Source organism: Hemicordylus capensis, chromosome 14 (genome assembly GCF_027244095.1).
Source record: "Hemicordylus capensis ecotype Gifberg chromosome 14, rHemCap1.1.pri, whole genome shotgun sequence".
NCBI lineage: Eukaryota > Metazoa > Chordata > Lepidosauria > Squamata > Cordylidae > Hemicordylus > Hemicordylus capensis.
In genome coordinates, this window is record NC_069670.1 from 8,201,611 (window position 1) to 8,221,622 (window position 20,012).

The following is a 20,012-nucleotide window of genomic DNA, read 5'->3' on the forward strand; positions in this document are numbered from 1 at the left end:
TAGCAGGGGTCTCTAGGGAAGGGCGCCTCGGAGAGCCCCTCTCTAGAGACCTCTCTGTGTGTGTAGCTAGTGGAGGTCTCTAGGGAGGGGTGCCCAGGAGAGCCCCTCTCTAGAGACTTCTTTGTGTGTATAGCTAGTGCGGGTCTCTAGGGAGGGGTGCCCAGAAGAGCCCCTCTCTAGAGACTTCTTTGTGTGTGTTTGTGTGTATAGCTAGTGGGGGGTCTCTAGGGAGGGGTGCCCAGGAGAGCCCCTCTCTAGAGACCTGTCTGTGTGTATAGCTAGTGGGGGTCTCTAGGAGGGGTGCCCAGGAGAGCCCCTCTCTAGAGACTTCTTTGTGTTTATAGCTAGTGGGGGTCTCTAGGGAGGGGTGCCCAGGAGAGCCCCTCTCTAGAGACTTCTTTGTGTGTGTAGCTAGTGGGGGTCTCTAGGGAGGGGTGCCCAGGAGAGCCCCTCTCTAGAGACCTCTGTGTGTGTGTAGCTAGTGGGGGTCTCTAGGGAGGGGTGCCCAGGAGAGCCCCTCTCTAGAGACCTGTCTGTGTGTATAGCTAGTGTGGGTCTCTAGGGAGGGGTGCCCAGGAGAGCCCCTCTCTAGAGACCTGTCTGTGTCTATAGCTAGTGGGGGTCTCTAGGGAGGGGTGCCCAGGAGAGCCCCTCTCTAGAGACTTCTTTGTGTGTATAGCTAGTGGGGGCTCTCTAGGGAGGGGTGCCCAGCAGAGCCCCTCTCTAGAGACGTCTTTGTGTGTGTTTGTGTGTATAGCTAGTGTGGGTCTCTAGGGAGGGGTGCCCAGGAGAGCCCCTCTCTAGAGACCTGTCTGTGTCTATAGCTAGTGGGGGTCTCTAGGGAGGGGTGCCCAGGAGAGCCCCTCTCTAGAGACTTCTTTGTGTGTGTTTGTGTGTATAGCTAGTGGGGGTCTCTAGGGAGGGGTGCCCAGGAGAGCCCCTCTCTAGAGACCTGTCTGTGTGTGTATAGCTAGTGGGGGTCTCTAGGGACGGGTGCCCAGGAGAGCCCCTCTCTAGAGCTCTCACTCTGTGTTTGTGGAGGGGGTCTCTGGGGAGGGGCACTGAGGAGTGCCCCTCTCTAGAGACCTCTGTGTGTGCGTGTAGGAAGTGGGGGTCTCTAGGGAAGGGCAACTAGGAGTGCCCCTTCCTAGAGACCTCACTCTGTCTGTGTTTCTGGAGGGGGGTCTCTAGGGACGGGTGCTGAGGAGTGCCCCTCTCTAGAGACCTCTGTGTGTGTGGGTAGGGGGGTCTCTAGGGAGAGCTGCTCTCTAGAAAGCCCTCTTTGTGTGTATGTGTATGGGGGGGCTCTCTAGGGAGGGGTGCCCAGGAGAGCCCCTCTCTAGAGACCCCCTCTGTGTGTGTGTGGAGGGGGTCTCTAGGGAGGAGCGTCTAGGAGTGCCCCTCTCTAGAGATCTCTCTCTCTCTGTGTGTGTGTGTGTGTGTGTGTGTGTGTGTGTAGGTAGGCAGTGGGGGTCTCTAGGGAGGGGTTCCCAGGAGAGCCCCTCTCTAGAGACCTCTTTGTGTGTGTGTGTGTAGGAAGCGGGGGTCTCTAGGGAGGGGTGCCCAGGAGAGCCCCTCTCTAGAGACCTGTGTGTGTGTGTGTGTGTAGGTGGGGGGGGTCTCTAGGGAGGGGCGTCTAAGAGTGCCCCTCTCTAGAGATTTCTCTCTGTGTGTTTGTTTAGGTAGGTAGTGGGGGTCTCTAGGGAGGGGTGCGCAGGACAGCCCCTCTAGAGACCCCCTCTGTGTGTATGTGTGTGGATAGGGTCTCTAGGGAGGGGGTGTCTAGGCGTGCCCCTCTCTAGATCTCTCTCTCTCTGTGTGTGTGTGTGTAGGTTGGTAGGTAGCGGGGGTCTCTAGAGAGGGGCGCCAAGGAGAGCCCCTCTCTAGAAACCTCTGTGGGCGGGGTCTCTAGGGAAGGGCGTCTAGGAGTGCCCATCTCTAGAGATCTCACTCTGTGTTTGTGGAGGGGGTCTCTAGGGAGGGGCGCTGAGTGCCCCTCCCTAGATCTCTCTCTCTGGGGAGGTAGGTAGCGGGGGTCTCTAGGGAGGGGCACCCAGGAGAGCCCCTCTCTAGAGACTTGTGTGTGTGTGTGTGTGTAGGTGGGGGAGTGTCTTTAGAGAGGAGAGCCCCTCTCTAGAAACACCTCTCTCTCTCTCTGGGTGTAGGGGGGTCTCTAGAGAGGGGTGCCAAGGAGTGCCCCTCTAGAGACCTATGTGTGTGGGGAGGGGTCTCTAGAGAGGCGTGCCCCGAGTGCCCCTCTCTAGAGACCTCCCTCAGTGGGTGGGTCTTTAGGGAGGGGTGCCCGAGAGCGCCCCTCTCTAGAGACCTCCATCTCGGTGGGGTGGTCTCTCGGGAGGGGTGCCCCTAGGTGCCCCTCTCTAGAGACCTCCCTCTCGGTGGGGTGGTCTCTCGGGAGGGGCGCCCCTAGGTGCCCCTCTCTAGAGACCTCCCTCTCGGTGGGGTGGTCTCTCGGGAGGGGCGCCCCTAGGTGCCCCTCTCTAGAGACCTCCCTCTCGGTGGGGTGGTCTCTCGGGAGGGGCCCCCCTAGGTGCCCCTCTCTAGAGACCTCCCTCTCAGTGGGGGGGGTCTCTCTGGAGGGGCACCCTGAGTGCCCCTCTCTAGAGACCTCCCTCTCGGTGGGGGGTCTTAAGGGTGGGGCGCCCCAGAGCGTCCCTCTCTAGAGACCTCCCTCCTGGGGTGAGGTGGGTCTCTAGGAAGGGGTGCCCCGGAGCACCCCTCCCTAGAGACCTCCCTCCTGGGGTGGGGGGAAGGGGGTCTCTAGGAAGGGGTGCCTCGGAGCACCCCTCTCTAGAGACCTCCCTCCCCCCACCCCGGGAGGGAGGTCTCTAGGGAGGGGCGCTCTGGTGCACACCTCCCTAGAGACCCACCTCACCCAGGGAGGGAGGTCTCTAGAGAGGGGCCCTCGGGGTGCCCCACCCTTGAGACCCCCCCACCGAGAGGGAGGTCTCTAGATAGGGGCGCTTGGGGTGCCCCTCCAGAGAGACTCCCCACTGAGAGGGAGGTCTCTAGAGAGGGGCACCTAGGGGCGCCCCTCCAGAGAGACCACTCCACCGAGAGGGAGGTCTCTAGAGAGGGTCGCTCCAGGGCACCCCTCCCTAGAGACCCTCCCACCAAGAGGGAGGTCTCTAGAGAGGTGGGCTCCAGGGCACCCCTCCCTAGAGACCCCCAACCGAGAGGGAGGTCTCTAGAGAGGTGGGCTCCAGGGTCCCCTCCCTAGAGACCCCCCACAAAGAGGGAGGTCTCTAGAGAGGTGGGCTCCAGGGGACCCTCCTGGGTAAGGGGGGGGGGTCTCTAGGGGGAGGGGCACATTTCCAGAATAAAGTGAGTAATGACCATATTGAACTGAAATCCTTGCCTCCGGATGGTGTGTCTACAGCTGCCAGTGGATTTTTAGGTGTTTTACCTTTATGAAAGTTCACTAACAGAAAACTGCTGAATTCAAAGTGCAGCTAAGTTTATATACCACATTTTATTAAAACCACATCTGATTTAATATACAAGCATAAAATCAGAATAAAATACAAAGCAACAGCAGCAATGATAAGCCTGAGATCCCTAGAGAACCCCCTTCTCAGTAGGTCTCTAGAGAAGGGCGCTCCAAGCTGCCCCTCCCTAGAGACCTCCCTCAGTGGGTGGGTCTCTAGGGAGGGGTGCCCTGGAGCCCACCTCTCTAGAGACCTCCCTCTTGGTGGGAGGGTCTCTAGGGAGGGGTGCCCCGGAGCGCCCCTCTCTAGAGACCTCCCTCTCAGTGGGGAGTCTCTCTGGAGGGGCACCCCAAGCGCCCCTATCTAGAGACCTCCCTCTCGGTGGGGGGGTCTCAAGGGTGGGGCACCCCGAGGGCCCCTCTCTAGAGACCTCCCTCCCTGGGTGAGGTGGGTCTCTAGGGAGGGGTGCACCAGAGCGCCCCTCCTTAGAGACCTCCCTCCCGGGGTGGGGGGAGGGAGGTCTCTAGAGAGGGGTGCTCCGAGGCACCCCTTCCTAGAGACCCCCTTCCCCCCACACCAGGAGGGAGGTCTCTAGGGAGGGGTGCTCCGGGGCACCCCTTCCTAGAGACCCACCTCACCCCAGGAGGGAGGTCTCTAGAGAGGGACGCTCTGGGGCGCCCCACCCTTAAGACCCCCCACCGAGAGGGAGGTCTCTAGAGAGGGGCACTCAGGGTGCCCCTCCAGAGAGACCCCCCCCACTGAGAGGGAGGTCTCTAGAGAGGGGCACCTAGGGGTGCCCCTCCCGAGAGACCACCCCACCGAGAGGGAGGTCTCTAGAGAGGGGCACCTAGGGGCGCCCCTCCCGAGAGACCACCCCACCGAGAGGGAGGTCTCTAGAGAGGGGCACCTAGGGTCGCCCCTCCCGAGAGACCACCCCACCGAGAGGGAGGTCTCTAGAGAGGGGCACCTAGGGGCGCCCCTCCCGAGAGACCACCCCACCGAGATGGAGGTCTCTAGAGAGGGGCACCTAGGGGCACCCCTCCCGAGAGACCACCCCACCGAGATGGAGGTCTCTAGAGAGGGGCGCTCTCGGGCACCCCTCCCTAAAGACCCACCCACTGAGGGAGGTCTCTAGAGAGGGGCACTCGGGGCACGCCTCTCTAGAGACCCCTCCCCACACACATAGGTCTCTAGAGGGGCACTCCTTGGCACCCCTCTCTAGAGACCCCCCTACACCCAGAGAGAGAGAGAGAGGTTTCTAGAGAGGGGCTCTCCACTCTAAAGACACTCCCCCACCTACACACACACACACACACACACACACACACACAAGTCTCTAGAGAGGGGCTCTCCTGGGTGCCCCTCCCTAGAGACCCCCGCTACCTACCTCCCCAGAGAGAGAGATCTAGGGAGGGGCACTCAGCGCCCCTCCCTAGAGACCCCCTCCACAAACACAGAGTGAGATCTCTAGAGATGGGCACTCCTAGACGCCCTTCCCTAGAGACCCCGCCCACAGAGGTTTCTAGAGAGGGGCTCTCCTTGGCGCCCCTCTCTAGAGACCCCCGCTACCTACCAACCTACACACACACACAGAGAGAGAGAGAGAGATCTAGAGAGGGGCACGCCTAGACACCCCCTCCCTAGAGACCCTATCCACACACATACACACAGAGGGGGTCTCTAGAGGGGCTGTCCTGCGCACCCCTCCCTAGAGACCCCCACTACCTACCTAAACAAACACACAGAGAGAAATCTCTAGAGAGGGGCACTCTTAGACGCCCCTCCCTAGAGACCCCCCCCACCTACACACACACACACACACACACACACAGGTCTCTAGAGAGGGGCTCTCCTGGGCACCCCTCCCTAGAGACCCCCGCTTCCTACACACACACACACAAAGAGGTCTCTAGAGAGGGGCTCTCCTGGGAACCCCTCCCTAGAGACCCCCACTGCCTACCTACACACACACACACACACACACACACAGAGGGGGTCTCTAGAGAGGGGCTCTCCTGGGCACCCCTCCCTAGAGAGCCCCCCCATACACATACACACAAAGAGGGCTTTCTAGAGAGCAGCTCTCCCTAGAGACCCCCCTACCCACACACACAGAGGTCTCTAGAGAGGGGCACTCCTCAACACCCGTCCCTAGAGACCCCCCTCCAGAAACACAGACAGAGTGAGGTCTCTAGGAAGGGGCACTCCTAGTTGCCCTTCCCTAGAGACCCCCACTTCCTACACGCACACACAGAGGTCTCTAGAGAGGGGCACTCCTCAGTGCCCCTCCCCAGAGACCCCCTCCACAAACACAGAGTGAGAGCTCTAGAGAGGGGCTCTCCTGGGCACCCCTCCCTAGAGACCCCCACTAGCTATACACACAAACACACACAAAGAAGTCTCTAGAGAGGGGCTCTCCTGGGCACCCCTCCCTAGAGACCCCCACTAGCTATAGACACAGACAGGTCTCTAGAGAGGGGCTCTCCTGGGCACCCCTCCTAGAGACCCCCACTAGCTATACACACACAGAGGTCTCTAGAGAGGGGCTCTCCGAGGCGCCCCTCCCTAGAGACCCCCACTAGCTATACACACAAACACACACAAAGACGTCTCTAGAGAGGGGCTCTGCTGGGCACCCCTCCCTAGAGAGCCCCCACTAGCTATACACACAAAGAAGTCTCTAGAGAGGGGCTCTCCTGGGCACCCCTCCCTAGAGACCCCCACTAGCTATAGACACAGACAGGTCTCTAGAGAGGGGCTCTCCTGGGCACCCCTCCCTAGAGACCCACACTAGCTATACACACAGACAGGTCTCTAGAGAGGGGCTCTCCTGGGCACCCCTCCCTAGAGACCCCCACTAGCTACACACACACAGAGGTCTCTAGAGAGGGGCTCTCCTGGGCACCCCTCCCTAGAGACCCCCACTAGCTACACACACAAAGAAGTCTCTAGAGAGGGGCTCTCCTGGGCACCCCTCCCTAGAGACCCCCACTAGCTATAAACACAAAGAAGTCTCTAGAGAGGGGCTCTCCTGGGCACCCCTCCTAGAGACCCCCACTAGCTATACACACACAGAGGTCTCTAGAGAGGGGCTCTCCGAGGCGCCCTTCCCTAGAGACCCCTGCTACACACACACAAACTCAGAGATATCTAGAAACTCGCACTATCTACACACACCACACAAACACACAGGTCTCTAGAGAGGGGCTCTTCTGGGCACCCCTCTCTAGAGACCCCTCCACACACACACACAAACACACACACACAGGCTCGCCTCTCTAGAGAGCTCCCTCCCTCCCTCCCTCGCTCCTTGCACCCCTCCACACACCCCTCCGAGGAAGAACGAGATAGGCTGGGGGGGGGAGCATCTTTATTTCCATCACGATCCATCCGCTGTTGCGGGGGGGGGGAGTTGCAGGCCCCCATCCACCCACCCACCCGGCGAGGCCTCTCCTCTCCGAGTCCCGGGAGGACGTCGGAGCTGCTCCGGGTCTGCTCCGCCGCGGCGGGGTCCGGTCCGCCTGCCTGCCGGGGCCACCATCCGCCGCTGCTGCTGCTGCCGCTTCTCCGCCGCTTCCTGGAGCCGAGCCGAGCTGAGCTGCGTCCTCCTCTGAGGCGCCCTCGGGCTTTGTGGCAGGAGCCCCGCCGGCACGCCCCTTCCGGCCGGCTGCTGGCCAATCGGCGCCCGCCCCGCCCCCGCCCCGCCGGCCAATCCCGGGAGCGCCGCAGAGGGGCGGGGCTGAGGGCGGGGCTGAGGCGCGCTCACTAGAAGGCGGAGGCGCTTGGCGCGCGGACTGGAGAGAGAACTCCGCGCTGGCCCTGCTGGAGGGTGATCGAGACGCCGCCGCCGCCGCCTCCACGCCGCAGCCCCTCCTCGCCCCCGCAGGTAGGCACGCCATATCGGGGGGAGGGAGGAAGGAAGCCCCCTGCACCACACCCGCCCTCGGGCCCCCCGGGAAGAGAGGGCGGAAGGAGCCAGCAGGCACGGAGAGGCTCCTTCCTAGCTCCCAGGGGGGGTGCATGGCCCCCCGCCCCGCCCTTCCCTGGGGAAGCCTCTGGTGTTGGGGGGGGGCATTTGAACAGCGTCCTGGACTGCCCCCTGGGAGGCTCCTCTGAGTGCCAGGCCAAGCTCAGGGCACCCCAGAGGAGCAGCAGAGACAAGGCTCTTGAAACAAAGCCGAGCATGGAGGATGCAGAAGCACGGTGCAAAGGTGGGAGTTGGCAACCGTGATCCTCTTGCAGGGAAGGAAGGCACAGCCCAGACATCCATGAAGCAGGGGGGGCGGGGAGGGAGGAGGCTCTCACAGACTCGTGCAGGGGTGCCCAGCTTGGACCCTCCAGTGGTTGCTGGACTACAGCTCCCGTCCTCCCCAAGCAGTGCCCAGCGGTCAGGGATGATGGGAATTGTAGTCCAACAGCTTGAGGACCAGAGTTGTGCAGCCCTGGTCTAGTGGCAGATAGGATGAGGAGGGAGGGGGGGGGAGAGAGAGAGAAAACCCCATGGTCAAAACACCTGCGGGTTGAATGCCAGAGTAAAGGCTGGCTCCACTGCAGCAGATTTACTGTCTGATTGGCAAAGTGTGATGCATTTTCCTGGCTTCCCACCTGTGATCAGGATATGACCGCCCATTGAGGTCATCTGAGGAGGTCCGTCTCCAGTTACTGCCAACTCAGACCTGCCTCCAGATTGTGGAATGTGCTCCCTGCTGAGATGCGATCCTCTCCATCTCTGGCAATTAAAACACACACACACACACACACACACACACCTGAAAACCCATCTTTTTGCCCAAGCTTTCGCAGCTTCCTAATATTTGGGGTTTTTAATTTCTGGCTATTTTTAAATTGTTAAAGTGTCTTTAAGTGTTTGTATACATTTTTAACTGGTTTTATGTTGTTGTAAACCGCCCAGAGACGAAGGTTTGGGGCGGTATACAAATTTGATAAATAAAATAAACCATAAATAAATATGTGCCCTCCTCCTGCACCTCCTTTTACAGACAATTCTAACAGATTCAGGCTGAAACTGACTCCTCCGGCAGTCTGCATCTGGAGTCTCCACCGCCCAACCACAGCGGGGCTTTCTCTGCTTCTTCAGCATTCAGAGCAAGGCTCCCCGTACAACCTGATACCCTTCACTAACAGAGATACAAATGCATCTATTCGTCTATTATGAATGAATGAGATATTTTGAAAAGCATGTTTGCTTCTTTGTTCAAAATAAAGTCATACCTACTTTTCACACCAGACTATGTTTGGGACATCATTCAAAGAATGACTGAAACAAAGAATGACCTGGGGTTGCCTTTGAAGGCAACTTGGAAGCTTCAGCCGGCCCCAAACGCCATGGCCCAGCTGCTTGTGGGCAGCAGAAAATATGACCATGTTTCCCCTTTGCTGAGGTCACTGCACTGGGTGCCAGTTCGCTTCTGGGTCCAATTCAAGGTGCTGGTTATCACCTATAAACCTCTTCAGGGTTTGGCGCCTGTGTACCTTCAGGACTGCCTCTCCCGTCGATCTTTGACCCGCTCTGTGGGGTCATCTCAGGTGGGCCTTCTCAGAGTTCTGGGCCCAGGGGAGGTACGTGGGGCCCTGGCTCATCGGAGGGTCTCCAGGGAGCAGTCACGCCCAGGCACCCCTTCTCTAGACACACCCACACCGAGAGAGCGCTGCCACACCCGGGCACCGCTCTCTCTTAAGAGACACCCACATTTGGCCAGGCTTTTAGAGTTTTTTTGGGGGGGGGCGGTTTCCTTTTCCTCTTGTCTACGTTGTTTTAATTTATGTAAACTGCCTCGAGTCTAAGGAAGTCAGGCAGTCAAATTGGCTAAATAAAATAAATATTTGAACTATGATTGTTCTCAACAGGTTTGAACAGCGTCCTGTGCTGCTGGGGGACCCTGGACTGCCCCCTGGGAGGCTCCTCCGAGTCCCAGGCCAAGCTCAGGGCACCCCAGAGGAGCAGCAGAGACGAGGCTTTTGAAACAAAGCGGAGCATTGAGGATGCAGAAGCACAGTGCAAAGGTGGGAGTTGGCAACCGTGATCCTCTTGCAGGGAAGGAAGGCACAGCCCAGACATCCAAAGGGGTGGGGGAGGAGGCTCTCACAGACTAGTGCAGGGGTGCCCAGCTTGGATCCTCCATTGGTGCTGGACTACAGCTCCCGTCCTCCCCAAGCACAGTGCCCAGCAGTCAGGGATGATGGGAATTGTAGTCCAACAGCTTGATGACCAAAGTTGTGCAGCCCTGGTCTAGTGGTTGAGAGGAAGGGGGGGGGGGGAGAGAGAGAGAATCCCATGGTCAAAACACCTGCGGGTTGAATGCCACAATAAAGGCTCTAGCTCCCAGCTCCACCCAGTCAGGAAACTGGAACCAGAGGCCGATGCCTTAACGTCGATAAGGCTGATGTTATTTCTCTTTGTGATCCACCCTAAGCCATTTTTGGAAGGGCGGTATAGAAATCGAAGAATTATTATTATTATTATTATTATTATTTATTAACAGACCTGCGCCACCTGATCAGTCACGGTGTTGTGCAATGCCACAAACAACAAGCGAGAACAAACTTGGTTCCTTTAGAAGCCAAGGGAAGGCCTTTCTGTTCACTCAAACTTTTAAAATGGGGGCAGCATATTTAAAACATATTTTTAATTTGCTTTTAACTTGCTTGTCTCTTTAACGTTGTTGTGAGCTGCGCAGAGAACAATTTGTTATGGGGCAGCTAACCAAGTTTGTTCTTGTTAGTCCTTGTGTGAAATAAAGGCATGTGACCTGCCGATTAACAGATACCTCTTTTACATACACAGTCCTGCCACTGAAATGAGCTGCACGCACTGCTTTTGAGAGCAGAAAAAGTACTAGGGGAAATATGCTTGGGACATGTTCAAAGGAGGTTGGGATGTTTAAAAGCACAAATACTGAATTAATCCTTTTCACTTTTATTGCTCTCAAGGGGTTTTAATCACTCAAGGATACATCTAAAACAACATGATGCCCCCAGAAAGCAGAAGATCCTTTCAGATTCAAATGTACTATGATTCAAGCTTACCATATATGGCCATTATAAAATAAAATGGCTAATGTTTAAAATGAAATCCTTCAAGTTGCAAATGGTTCCTTTACTTCCAAGTGAAATTCTAAAACAGAAATCCCCATTTCCACTGTGGGTACTTTGACGTTTAGTAGGATCCCTGTTCTGGCTGAAGCTCTTTCCACTCTCTGAGCACGGATGTGGTTTCTACACAGTGTGGGTTCTTTGATGCCGATTAAGATTTCCACTGGTGCTGAAGCTCTTTCGACACTCCAAGCATTTAAAAGGTTTCTCTCCAGTGTGAGTCATTTGATGTAAATTGAGGTAGTCACTCCCACTGAAGCTCCTTCCACACTCCAAGCACTGATATGGTCTCTCTCCAGTGTGGCTTCTTTGATGCACAAGAAGTGATCCATTGCTACTGAAGCGCTTTCCACACTCCAGGCAGTGATATGGTTTCTCACCAGTGTGAATTCTTTGATGTATGGTAAGGTTTCCATTGTCACTGAAGCTCTTTCCACACTCCAAGCACAGAAATGGTTTCTCTCTGGTGTGGGTTCTTTGATGTTTGCTAAGTTTTGCACTGTCACTGAATCACTTATCACACTCCAAGCATTTATATGGTCTCTCTCCAGTGTGGGTTCTTTGATGTGAAGTGAGGTGGGAACTCGCACTGAAGCTCTTTCCACACTCCAAGCATTTATGCGGTTTCCCCTTTGTGTTCATTTCTCACTTCTTTCCCCTGTTTTTCTTGTTCTTCTCCTCTGCTTAAGGTTTTCCTTCTGTTGTTCCCTCTTTTTCCGTCTGATCCCTCTGCACAGTCATGGGTGGGGCCTTCCTTCCTCCTCACTCTCCTAGCCGTCACCTGCTGAAACAAAGAGAGAGAACCAGTCAGAGCCTGAGACAGGAAAGGTCTTCCCTTCTCAAAGGGCAGCACAGAGGGACTGCTCTGATCACAGAAGAACCACGAAGCCGCCCTGCTCTGGGTGACTGAGTCCTGGGGAGAGACGGCAGGCAGAGCCCTTGCTGTGTCCCTCTAAGGTCTCAAGCCAGCAGCAACCTGGCCTGCTCCCAAGGGTTTCTGCCCGCTTGACAAGATCATCGGAGGGGGTCTGCTCCGTGTGCCAACAGTGAGAGAGGTTTGGTTGCTGAGTATGTGGGACGGGGCCTTCTCAGTCATGGCCCCCAGGCTTTGGAATGCTCTCTCGGCTGGCGTCCGCTCCTCAGTCGCCTTGACAGTTTTAAGGAAAAAAGTAACTGGGCTCTGCACCCATGAAAAGTATTGTTTTACTATTGCCACTTTGTGTTTTATGTATTATTGTTTTTTAATGGATCATTAAATGTTATTTATATTATTTTTATATCTATATGATTTGTATTTTTGTATTTTAATTATGCAATGTTTTTATTAGATTGTAAACCGCTTTGAAATTACTTTATCGAAAAGTGGTATATAAATCAAAGAATAAATACACCCAGCTCAGTGGGTTGAAGAAGCGGGTGGGATCGCAATCAGGATTCCATCTCCTTTACTGGGGGGCCCGTTGGGAAACTCCCCTGGTTTTGAGGTCTGTACTTTGCATTTATCACACACCGGGATGTCTCCCTTGCTGGGAGAAGTGGCCATGGGAGGGGGGAGTATTGTAGCCCCCCAGGATGGTTAGGCCGGGTGAGTCCAAGACTGACCCTGAAGCCCCCTTCTGTGACCCTGGATTTCATGGCAGGATCCAACTTCTCTCGCCCAGACTTCTTCAAAGCCTCAGTAATTTTGTCAGTATGGAATACCTGCAAATCAGCCAGGCCTTGTTTTCTTCCTTGATGTGGACTCGAAACCCTCTAGGCTTGCTGAAATGAAGCAAGCCTCAAGTAAGCTCCCTGACTGGTTTCATTTCTATAAGCAAAAGTCATGTTAAGAAAGCAAGGTTGAATTTTTATTTTTGGGGAAAGGAGGCTGGCCATATTGTGCACAATTATCTAGGTGCCTCCGTGTGCTCAGGAAGGGATACTTCATTTTTTATCCTCACAATATATACCACCCAAAGACGAAAGTTTGGGATAGTATACAAATGTGATAAATAAATAAAATAATAAATAATATCCCTGTGAGGTGGGCCAGGCCGAGGGAGAGCTGAGATGGGCCTCACTGTGGCATCGTGGAGAACACAAAAAAACGCTCATTCCCTGCTAAATGAGGGGAAAGACACGCCTTTGAAAGTGGCGATTCTCATACATTTTGTAGGGGGAGAGCCACTAACCCTATCCGTCCCCAGCACAGCCTCCCTCCAGTGGCGCTTGCTGCTCTTTCTTTTCAGGTGGTGGATCTGCACACACACTGAGGAGCTTTCCAATGGCTTCAGCAACTCCCACAGGATCCCCCCCCGCCCCGTGTCCTATCCTACTAATCAGACAGCCAACACCAAAAGGGAACACCAAGGAGCCAACAACCAGGGCCCCAGGTAGCCAAGGGGGGCCAGGGCTGTTTGGCGGGGGGGGACTGGAGACAGGCTTGCAGTCTTTTTTTCAGCAGCAAGCCACGTGGCAGGCGCTGTTGATGCTCCCACGTTCCCCCAGCACTGGACTTCAGCCCCCACTCCCCTTTCCCCAGGCCCCCCACAGCCCCTCAAGCAGAATGAGAACAACTTCCACAAGTTGGACTGAAGGTTACTTTAAATGGGTTTGTTTTATTTTATATGAGTTACAGTTTTGATGGCGGTGTTTTCATTGGTGAACTGCCCAGAGATTTCATGCCCAGAAGAGGGTCCCCTCCAAGCAGCCCCAACTTTTCCTTCCAAGCAGCCCCCAACACCAGAACATCGGAAGCTGCTATATATTGAGTGAGACCACTGGTCCATCTAGCTCAGTATTGTCTACCCAGACTGGCAGTGGCTTCTCCAAGCTTGCAGGCAGGAGTCTCTCTCAGCCCTACTTGGAGATGCTGCCAGGGAGGGAACTTGGGACCTTCTGCTCTTCCCAGAGCAGCTCCATCCCCTGAGGGGAAGATCTGACAGTTCTCATACTTCCTTGTTTCTTCTCCAAATTCAATTTTTATTAATTTTAACAGTAGTAATATTGTCATTCATAGCAAATATACACAAAAAGGTGGACTTCCCGCACACATCTCTTCGTGAATCATCAGCTATAAAATTTACCCTTGTTATAATAATAATTCAAAACATAAATTCAAACCCTTACAAACATAGCTAATCTACCAAACCTGCAGTTTTTTGCTAAATTTCAAACCCTGCTGTAAAGTCCATAGTAGGAAAGTAATTCTTTAGATACAACAAACAGTTCTCATACTTCTAGTCTCCCATTCAAATGCAAACCAGGGCAGACCCTGCTTAGCTAAGGGGGAAGTTCCACCGCAAAAGCACAGCCCACCACAATCTCTGGGCGCTCTGCAAACAAGGGGGCCGGGGTGGGGCGGCGTCTCCTCCAAGCCAGCCCGCAGACTGGGGTTTCCCAACCTGGGGGCCTCCAGAGGGGCCCCCAACTACAACGCCCATCACCCCCAGCTTCCATTTACTATGGCTGGGGCTGATGGGAGCTGGAGTTCAGCAACAGCTAGCACACCACCGGTTGGGCTAGGAGCCCTGCTGCCCACTAGCCAGCCCACGCAGCGGCCATTCCTGGGGGGCAGCCCGCCGCTCCCTGCAGCAGATACACCCCCCCCAGAAGAGCTCAGCGGCTGGGACTACAACTCCCGTCACCCCGAGGCCTCACTTCCGGCCCGCGGGGCATGATGGGGGCTGTAGTTCGAGGGCAGCCTCCGGGAACGCCCCGCGCCCTCCCCACTGCCAGTTTAAAAGTGGGCTCCAGCTTACCCATCGCCGAAACCTCCCCTCTTCTTCTCACTTGCGGGTCCGGGGCTTCACGGAAGGCCGGCGGGGAACCGCCGCCGGGATGGAGAAGGAGACGGAAGAGGGGCGCCTCCAAGATGGCGCCGGACTCCTCCCGCTCCCATTAGCTCCATCTGCGCAGGCGCGGGGAATCAGGAAGACCTTCTCAACATGGCGACTGCCCCCCCATTCCACGTCACCGGACAAAGCGCAGGCAGCTCCTTCCCTCCCGGCGGGCACGACCCCCCCACCCGCCCCCCTGAGGAGGGGCTACTGTGGCAGCCAAGAGGCGAGCGGCCTTTCGCGAGGAGGCAGCGCGACCTGCCCAGGGCCAGGAGCCAGTGACTCTCGGCAGCGCGCCCCGGCGCCTGCGCCCAGGGAGCCAAGCGAGCCTCTGCCCGGCCTCAGGGTCCATGGAGACTACACTTCCCAGCCTGCTCTGCGGCGCGAGGGGGGGGGGAGCTGGGCTAAGGCCAAAGAGATAAGGGTGTAAAGCAAGAACACAGACATCACCACACCTCCGGAATAGAGGCCAAAGAGATAAGGGTATGCAGCTAGAGGACACACATTGCCACACCTCCGGCACAGAGGCTAAAGAGATAAGGTGTGCAGCTAGAGCAGACACATCGCAACACCTCCGGCAAATAGGCCAAAGAGATAAGGGTGTGCAGCTAGAGCAGACACATCGCCACACCTCCGGCACTCAGGCCAAAGAGATAAGGCTGTGCAGCTAGAGGACAAACGTCGCCACAACTCCGGCACATAGGCCAAAGAGATAAGGTGTGCAGCTAGAGCACAAGCATCGCCACACCTCCGGCACACAGGCCAAAGAGATAAGGCTGTACAGCTAGAGGACAAACGTCGCCACAACTCTGGCACATAGGCCAAAGAGCTAAGGTGTGCAGCTAGAACACACACATTGCCACACCTCCGGCACATAGGCCAAAGAGATAAGGTGTGCAGCTAGAGGACAAACGTCGCCACAACTCCGGCACAGAGGCCAAAGAGATAAGGCTGTGCAGCTAGAGCACACACATCGCCACACCTCCGGCACATAGGCCAAAGAGATAAGGTGTGCAGCTAGAGCACAAGCATCGCCACACCTCCGGCACATAGGCCAAAGAGATAAGGCTGTGCAGCTAGAACACAGACATCGCCACACATCCGGCACATAGGCCAAAGAGATAAGGTGTGCAGCTAGAACACATACATTGCCACACCTCCGGCACATAGGCCAAAGAGATAAGGTGTGCAGCTAGAGGACAAACGTCGCCACACCTCCGGCACATAGGCCAAAGAGATAAGGTGTGCAGCTAGAGGACAAACGTCGCCACAACTCCGGCACATAGGCCAAAGAGATAAGGATGTGCAGCTAGAACACATATGTCGCCACACCTCCGGCACACAGACCAAAGAGATAAGGATGTGCAGCTAGAACACAGACATTGCCACACCTCCGGCACACAGGCCAAAGATATAAGGATGTGCAGCTAGAACACATACGTCGCCACACCTCCGGCACACAGGCCAAAGAGATAAGGATGTGCAGCTAGAGCACACGCGTCGCCACACCTCTGGGATAGAGGCCAAAGAGATAAGGCTGTGCACCTAGAGCACACGCATCGCCACACCTCCGGCACATAGGCCAAAGAGATAAGGGTGTGCAGCTAGAGCACATGCGTCGCCACACCTCTGGCACAAAGTCCAAAGAGATAAGGGTGTGCAGCTAGAACACACGCATCGCCCCCCCCATGGCACATAGGCCAAAGAGATAAGGGTGTCCTGCTAGAGCACACACGTCGCCACACCTCCGGGATACAGGCCAAAGTGATAAGGTAGTGCAGCTAGAGCACACACATCGCCACACCTCCGGCACATAAGCCAAAGAGATAAGGGTGTGCAGCAAGAGCACACACATCGCCACACCTCCGGGATATAGGCCAAAGAGATAAGGGTGTGAAGCTAGAGCACACACATCACCACACCTCGGGCACATACGCCAAAGAGATAATGGTGTGCAGCAAGAGCACACACATCGCCACACCTCCGGCACATAGGCCAAAGAGATGAGGGTGTGCAGCTGAGACACATGCATTGCCACACCTCTGGCACACAGGCCAAAGAGATAAGGCTGTGCAGCTAGAACACACACACATCACTACACCTCCGGCACATAGGCCAAAGAGATAAGAGTGTGCAGTTAGAGCACACATATCACCACACCTCTGGCATATAGGCCAAAGAGATATAGGTGTGCAGCTAGAGCACACACATTGCCACACCTCCAGCACACAGGCCAAAGAGATAAGGTGTGCAGCAAGAACACACACATTGCTACACTTCCGGCACATAGGCCAAAGAGATAAGGTTGTGCAGCAGGAACACACACATCGCTACACCTCTGTCAAAAAGCTGAATATAGGCCCAAGAGATAAACCTGTGCAGCTAGAACACACACATCGCTACAGGTACAGCAAAAAGCCCAATATAGGCCAAAGAGATAAGGTTGTGCAGCTAGAACACACACATCGCCACACCTCCGGCACATTGGCTAAAGAGATATGGGTTTACAGCTAGAACACACACATTGCCACACTCTTTGGCATATAGGCCAAAGAGATTAGGGTGTGCAGCTAGAACACACACATTGCCACACCTCCGGCATATAGTCCAAAGAGATGAGGGTGTGCAGCCAGAGCACACACGTCACCACACCTCCGGCAAAGAGGCCAAAGAGATAGGGGTGTGCAGCTAGAAAACACACATCGCCACAACTCTGGCATAGAGGCCAAAGAGATAGGGGTGTGCAGCTAGAGCACACACATTGCTACACTTCTGGCATATAGGCCAAAGACATAAGGGTGTGCAGCTAGAACACACACATCGCCACACCTCCGGCATAAAGGCCAAAGCGATCGTGGTGTGCAGCTAGAACACACGCATTGCTACGCTTCTGGCACATAGGCCAAAGAGACCAGGGTGTGCAGCTAGAGCCCACACATCACCACACCTCCGGCACATAGGCCAAAGAGATAAGATTGTGCAGCAGGAACACACATATTGCTAGGTTGTGCAGCTAGAACACACACATTACTACAGCTACAGCAAAAAGCCGAATATAGGCCAAAGAGATAAGGTTGTGCAGATAGAACACACACATCGCCACACCTCCGGCACATTGGCTAAAGAGATATGGGTTTACAGCTAGAACACACACATTGCCACACCTCCGGCATATAGTCCAAAGAGATAAGATTGTGCAGCAGGAACACACATATTGCTAGGTTGTGCAGCTAGAACACACACATTACTACAGCTACAGCAAAAAGCCGAATATAGGCCAGAGAGATAAGGTTGTGCAGCCAGAGCACACACGTGGCCACACCTCCGGCAAAGAGGCCAAAGAGATAAGGGTGTGCAGCTAGAAAACACACATCGCCACAACTCTGGCATAGAGGCCAAAGAGATAAGATTGTGCAGCAGGAACACATATATTGCTAGGTTGTGCAGCTAGAACACACACATTACTACAGCTCCAGCAAAAAGCCGAATATAGGCCAAAGAGATAACGGTGTGCAGCTAGAGCACATACATCGCCACACCTCCGGCACATAGGCCTAAGAGATAAGGGTGTGCACCTAGAGCATACACATCGCCACAGCTCCAGCACATAGGCCTAAGAGATAAGGGTGTGCAACTAGAGCACATGCGTCGTCACAACTCCGGGATACAGGCCAAAGAGAAGAGGGTGTGCAGCTAGAGCACACACATCGCCACATCTCCGGCACAGAGGCCAAAGAGATAAGGGTGTGCAGCTAGAGCACATACATCGCCACGCCTCCAGCACATAGGCCAAAGAGATAAGAGTGTGCAGTTAGAGCACACATATCACCACACCTCTGGCATATAGGCCAAAGAGATATAGGTGTGCAGCTAGAGCACACACATCGCCACACCTCCAGCACACAGGCCAAAGAGATAAGGTGTGCAGCAAGAACACACACATTGCTACACTTCCGGCACATAGGCCAAAGAGATAAGGTTGTGCAGCAGGAACACACACATCGCTACACCTCTGTCAAAAAGCTGAATATAGGCCCAAGAGATAAACCTGTGCAGCTAGAACACACACATCGCTACAGGTACAGCAAAAAGCCCAATATAGGCCAAAGAGATAAGGTTGTGCAGCTAGAACACACACATCGCCACACCTCCGGCACATTGGCTAAAGAGATATGGGTTTACAGCTAGAACACACACATTGCCACACTCTTTGGCATATAGGCCAAAGAGATTAGGGTGTGCAGCTAGAACACACACATTGCCACACCTCCGGCATATAGTCCAAAGAGATGAGGGTGTGCAGCCAGAGCACACACGTCACCACACCTCCGGCAAAGAGGCCAAAGAGATAGGGGTGTGCAGCTAGAAAACACACATCGCCACAACTCTGGCATAGAGGCCAAAGAGATAGGGGTGTGCAGCTAGAGCACACACATTGCTACACTTCTGGCATATAGGCCAAAGACATAAGGGTGTGCAGCTAGAACACACACATCGCCACACCTCCGGCATAAAGGCCAAAGCGATCGTGGTGTGCAGCTAGAACACACGCATTGCTACGCTTCTGGCACATAGGCCAAAGAGACCAGGGTGTGCAGCTAGAGCCCACACATCACCACACCTCCGGCACATAGGCCAAAGAGATAAGATTGTGCAGCAGGAACACACATATTGCTAGGTTGTGCAGCTAGAACACACACATTACTACAGCTACAGCAAAAAGCCGAATATAGGCCAAAGAGATAAGGTTGTGCAGATAGAACACACACATCGCCACACCTCCGGCACATTGGCTAAAGAGATATGGGTTTACAGCTAGAACACACACATTGCCACACCTCCGGCATATAGTCCAAAGAGATAAGATTGTGCAGCAGGAACACACATATTGCTAGGTTGTGCAGCTAGAACACACACATTACTACAGCTACAGCAAAAAGCCGAATATAGGCCAGAGAGATAAGGTTGTGCAGCCAGAGCACACACGTGGCCACACCTCCGGCAAAGAGGCCAAAGAGATAAGGGTGTGCAGCTAGAAAACACACATCGCCACAACTCTGGCATAGAGGCCAAAGAGATAAGATTGTGCAGCAGGAACACACATATTGCTAGGTTGTGCAGCTAGAACACACACATTACTACAGCTACAGCAAAAAGCCGAATATAGGCCAAAGAGATAACGGTGTGCAGCTAGAGCACACACATTGCCACACTTCTGGCATATAGGCCAAAGAGATAAGGTTGTGCAGCAGGAACACACACATCGCCACACCTCCGGCACATAGGCCAAAGAGATAAGGTTGTGCAGCTAGAAAACACACATCGCTGCATCACTGGCACATAGGCCAAAGAAATAGGGGTGTGCAGCTAGAACACACACATTGCTACACTTCCAGCACATAGGCCAAAGAGATAAGAGTGTGCAGTTAGAGCACACATATCACCACACCTGCGGCACATAGGCCAAAGAGATAAGATTGTGCAGCAGGAACACACACATTGCTACAGCTACAGCAAAAAGCCCAATATAGGCCAAAGAGATAAGGTTGTGCAGCTAGGCCACACCTCCGGCACATAGGCCAAAGAGAAAAGGGTATGCAGCAAGAGCACACACATCGCCACACCTCCAGCATAT

General features: G+C 54.8%; 2 long non-coding RNA genes across 2 annotated transcripts; one reads left to right on the forward strand and one right to left on the reverse strand.

Annotated features, from left to right (window-relative positions):
- Positions 1–7,201: 7,201 nt before the first annotated feature.
- LOC128337429 (uncharacterized) lies at positions 7,202–8,693 on the forward strand. The gene is made up of 2 exons (XR_008312261.1): positions 7,202–7,332; positions 8,447–8,693. It is a non-coding gene; the product is annotated as an uncharacterized LOC128337429 (long non-coding RNA).
- A 1,674-nt stretch (positions 8,694–10,367) lies between these two features.
- On the reverse strand, positions 10,368–14,864 carry LOC128337428 (uncharacterized). The gene is made up of 2 exons (XR_008312260.1): positions 14,300–14,864; positions 10,368–11,343 (listed from the first exon to the last, which is right to left on the reverse strand). It is a non-coding gene; the product is annotated as an uncharacterized LOC128337428 (long non-coding RNA).
- Between the last annotated feature and the right edge of the window lie 5,148 nt (positions 14,865–20,012).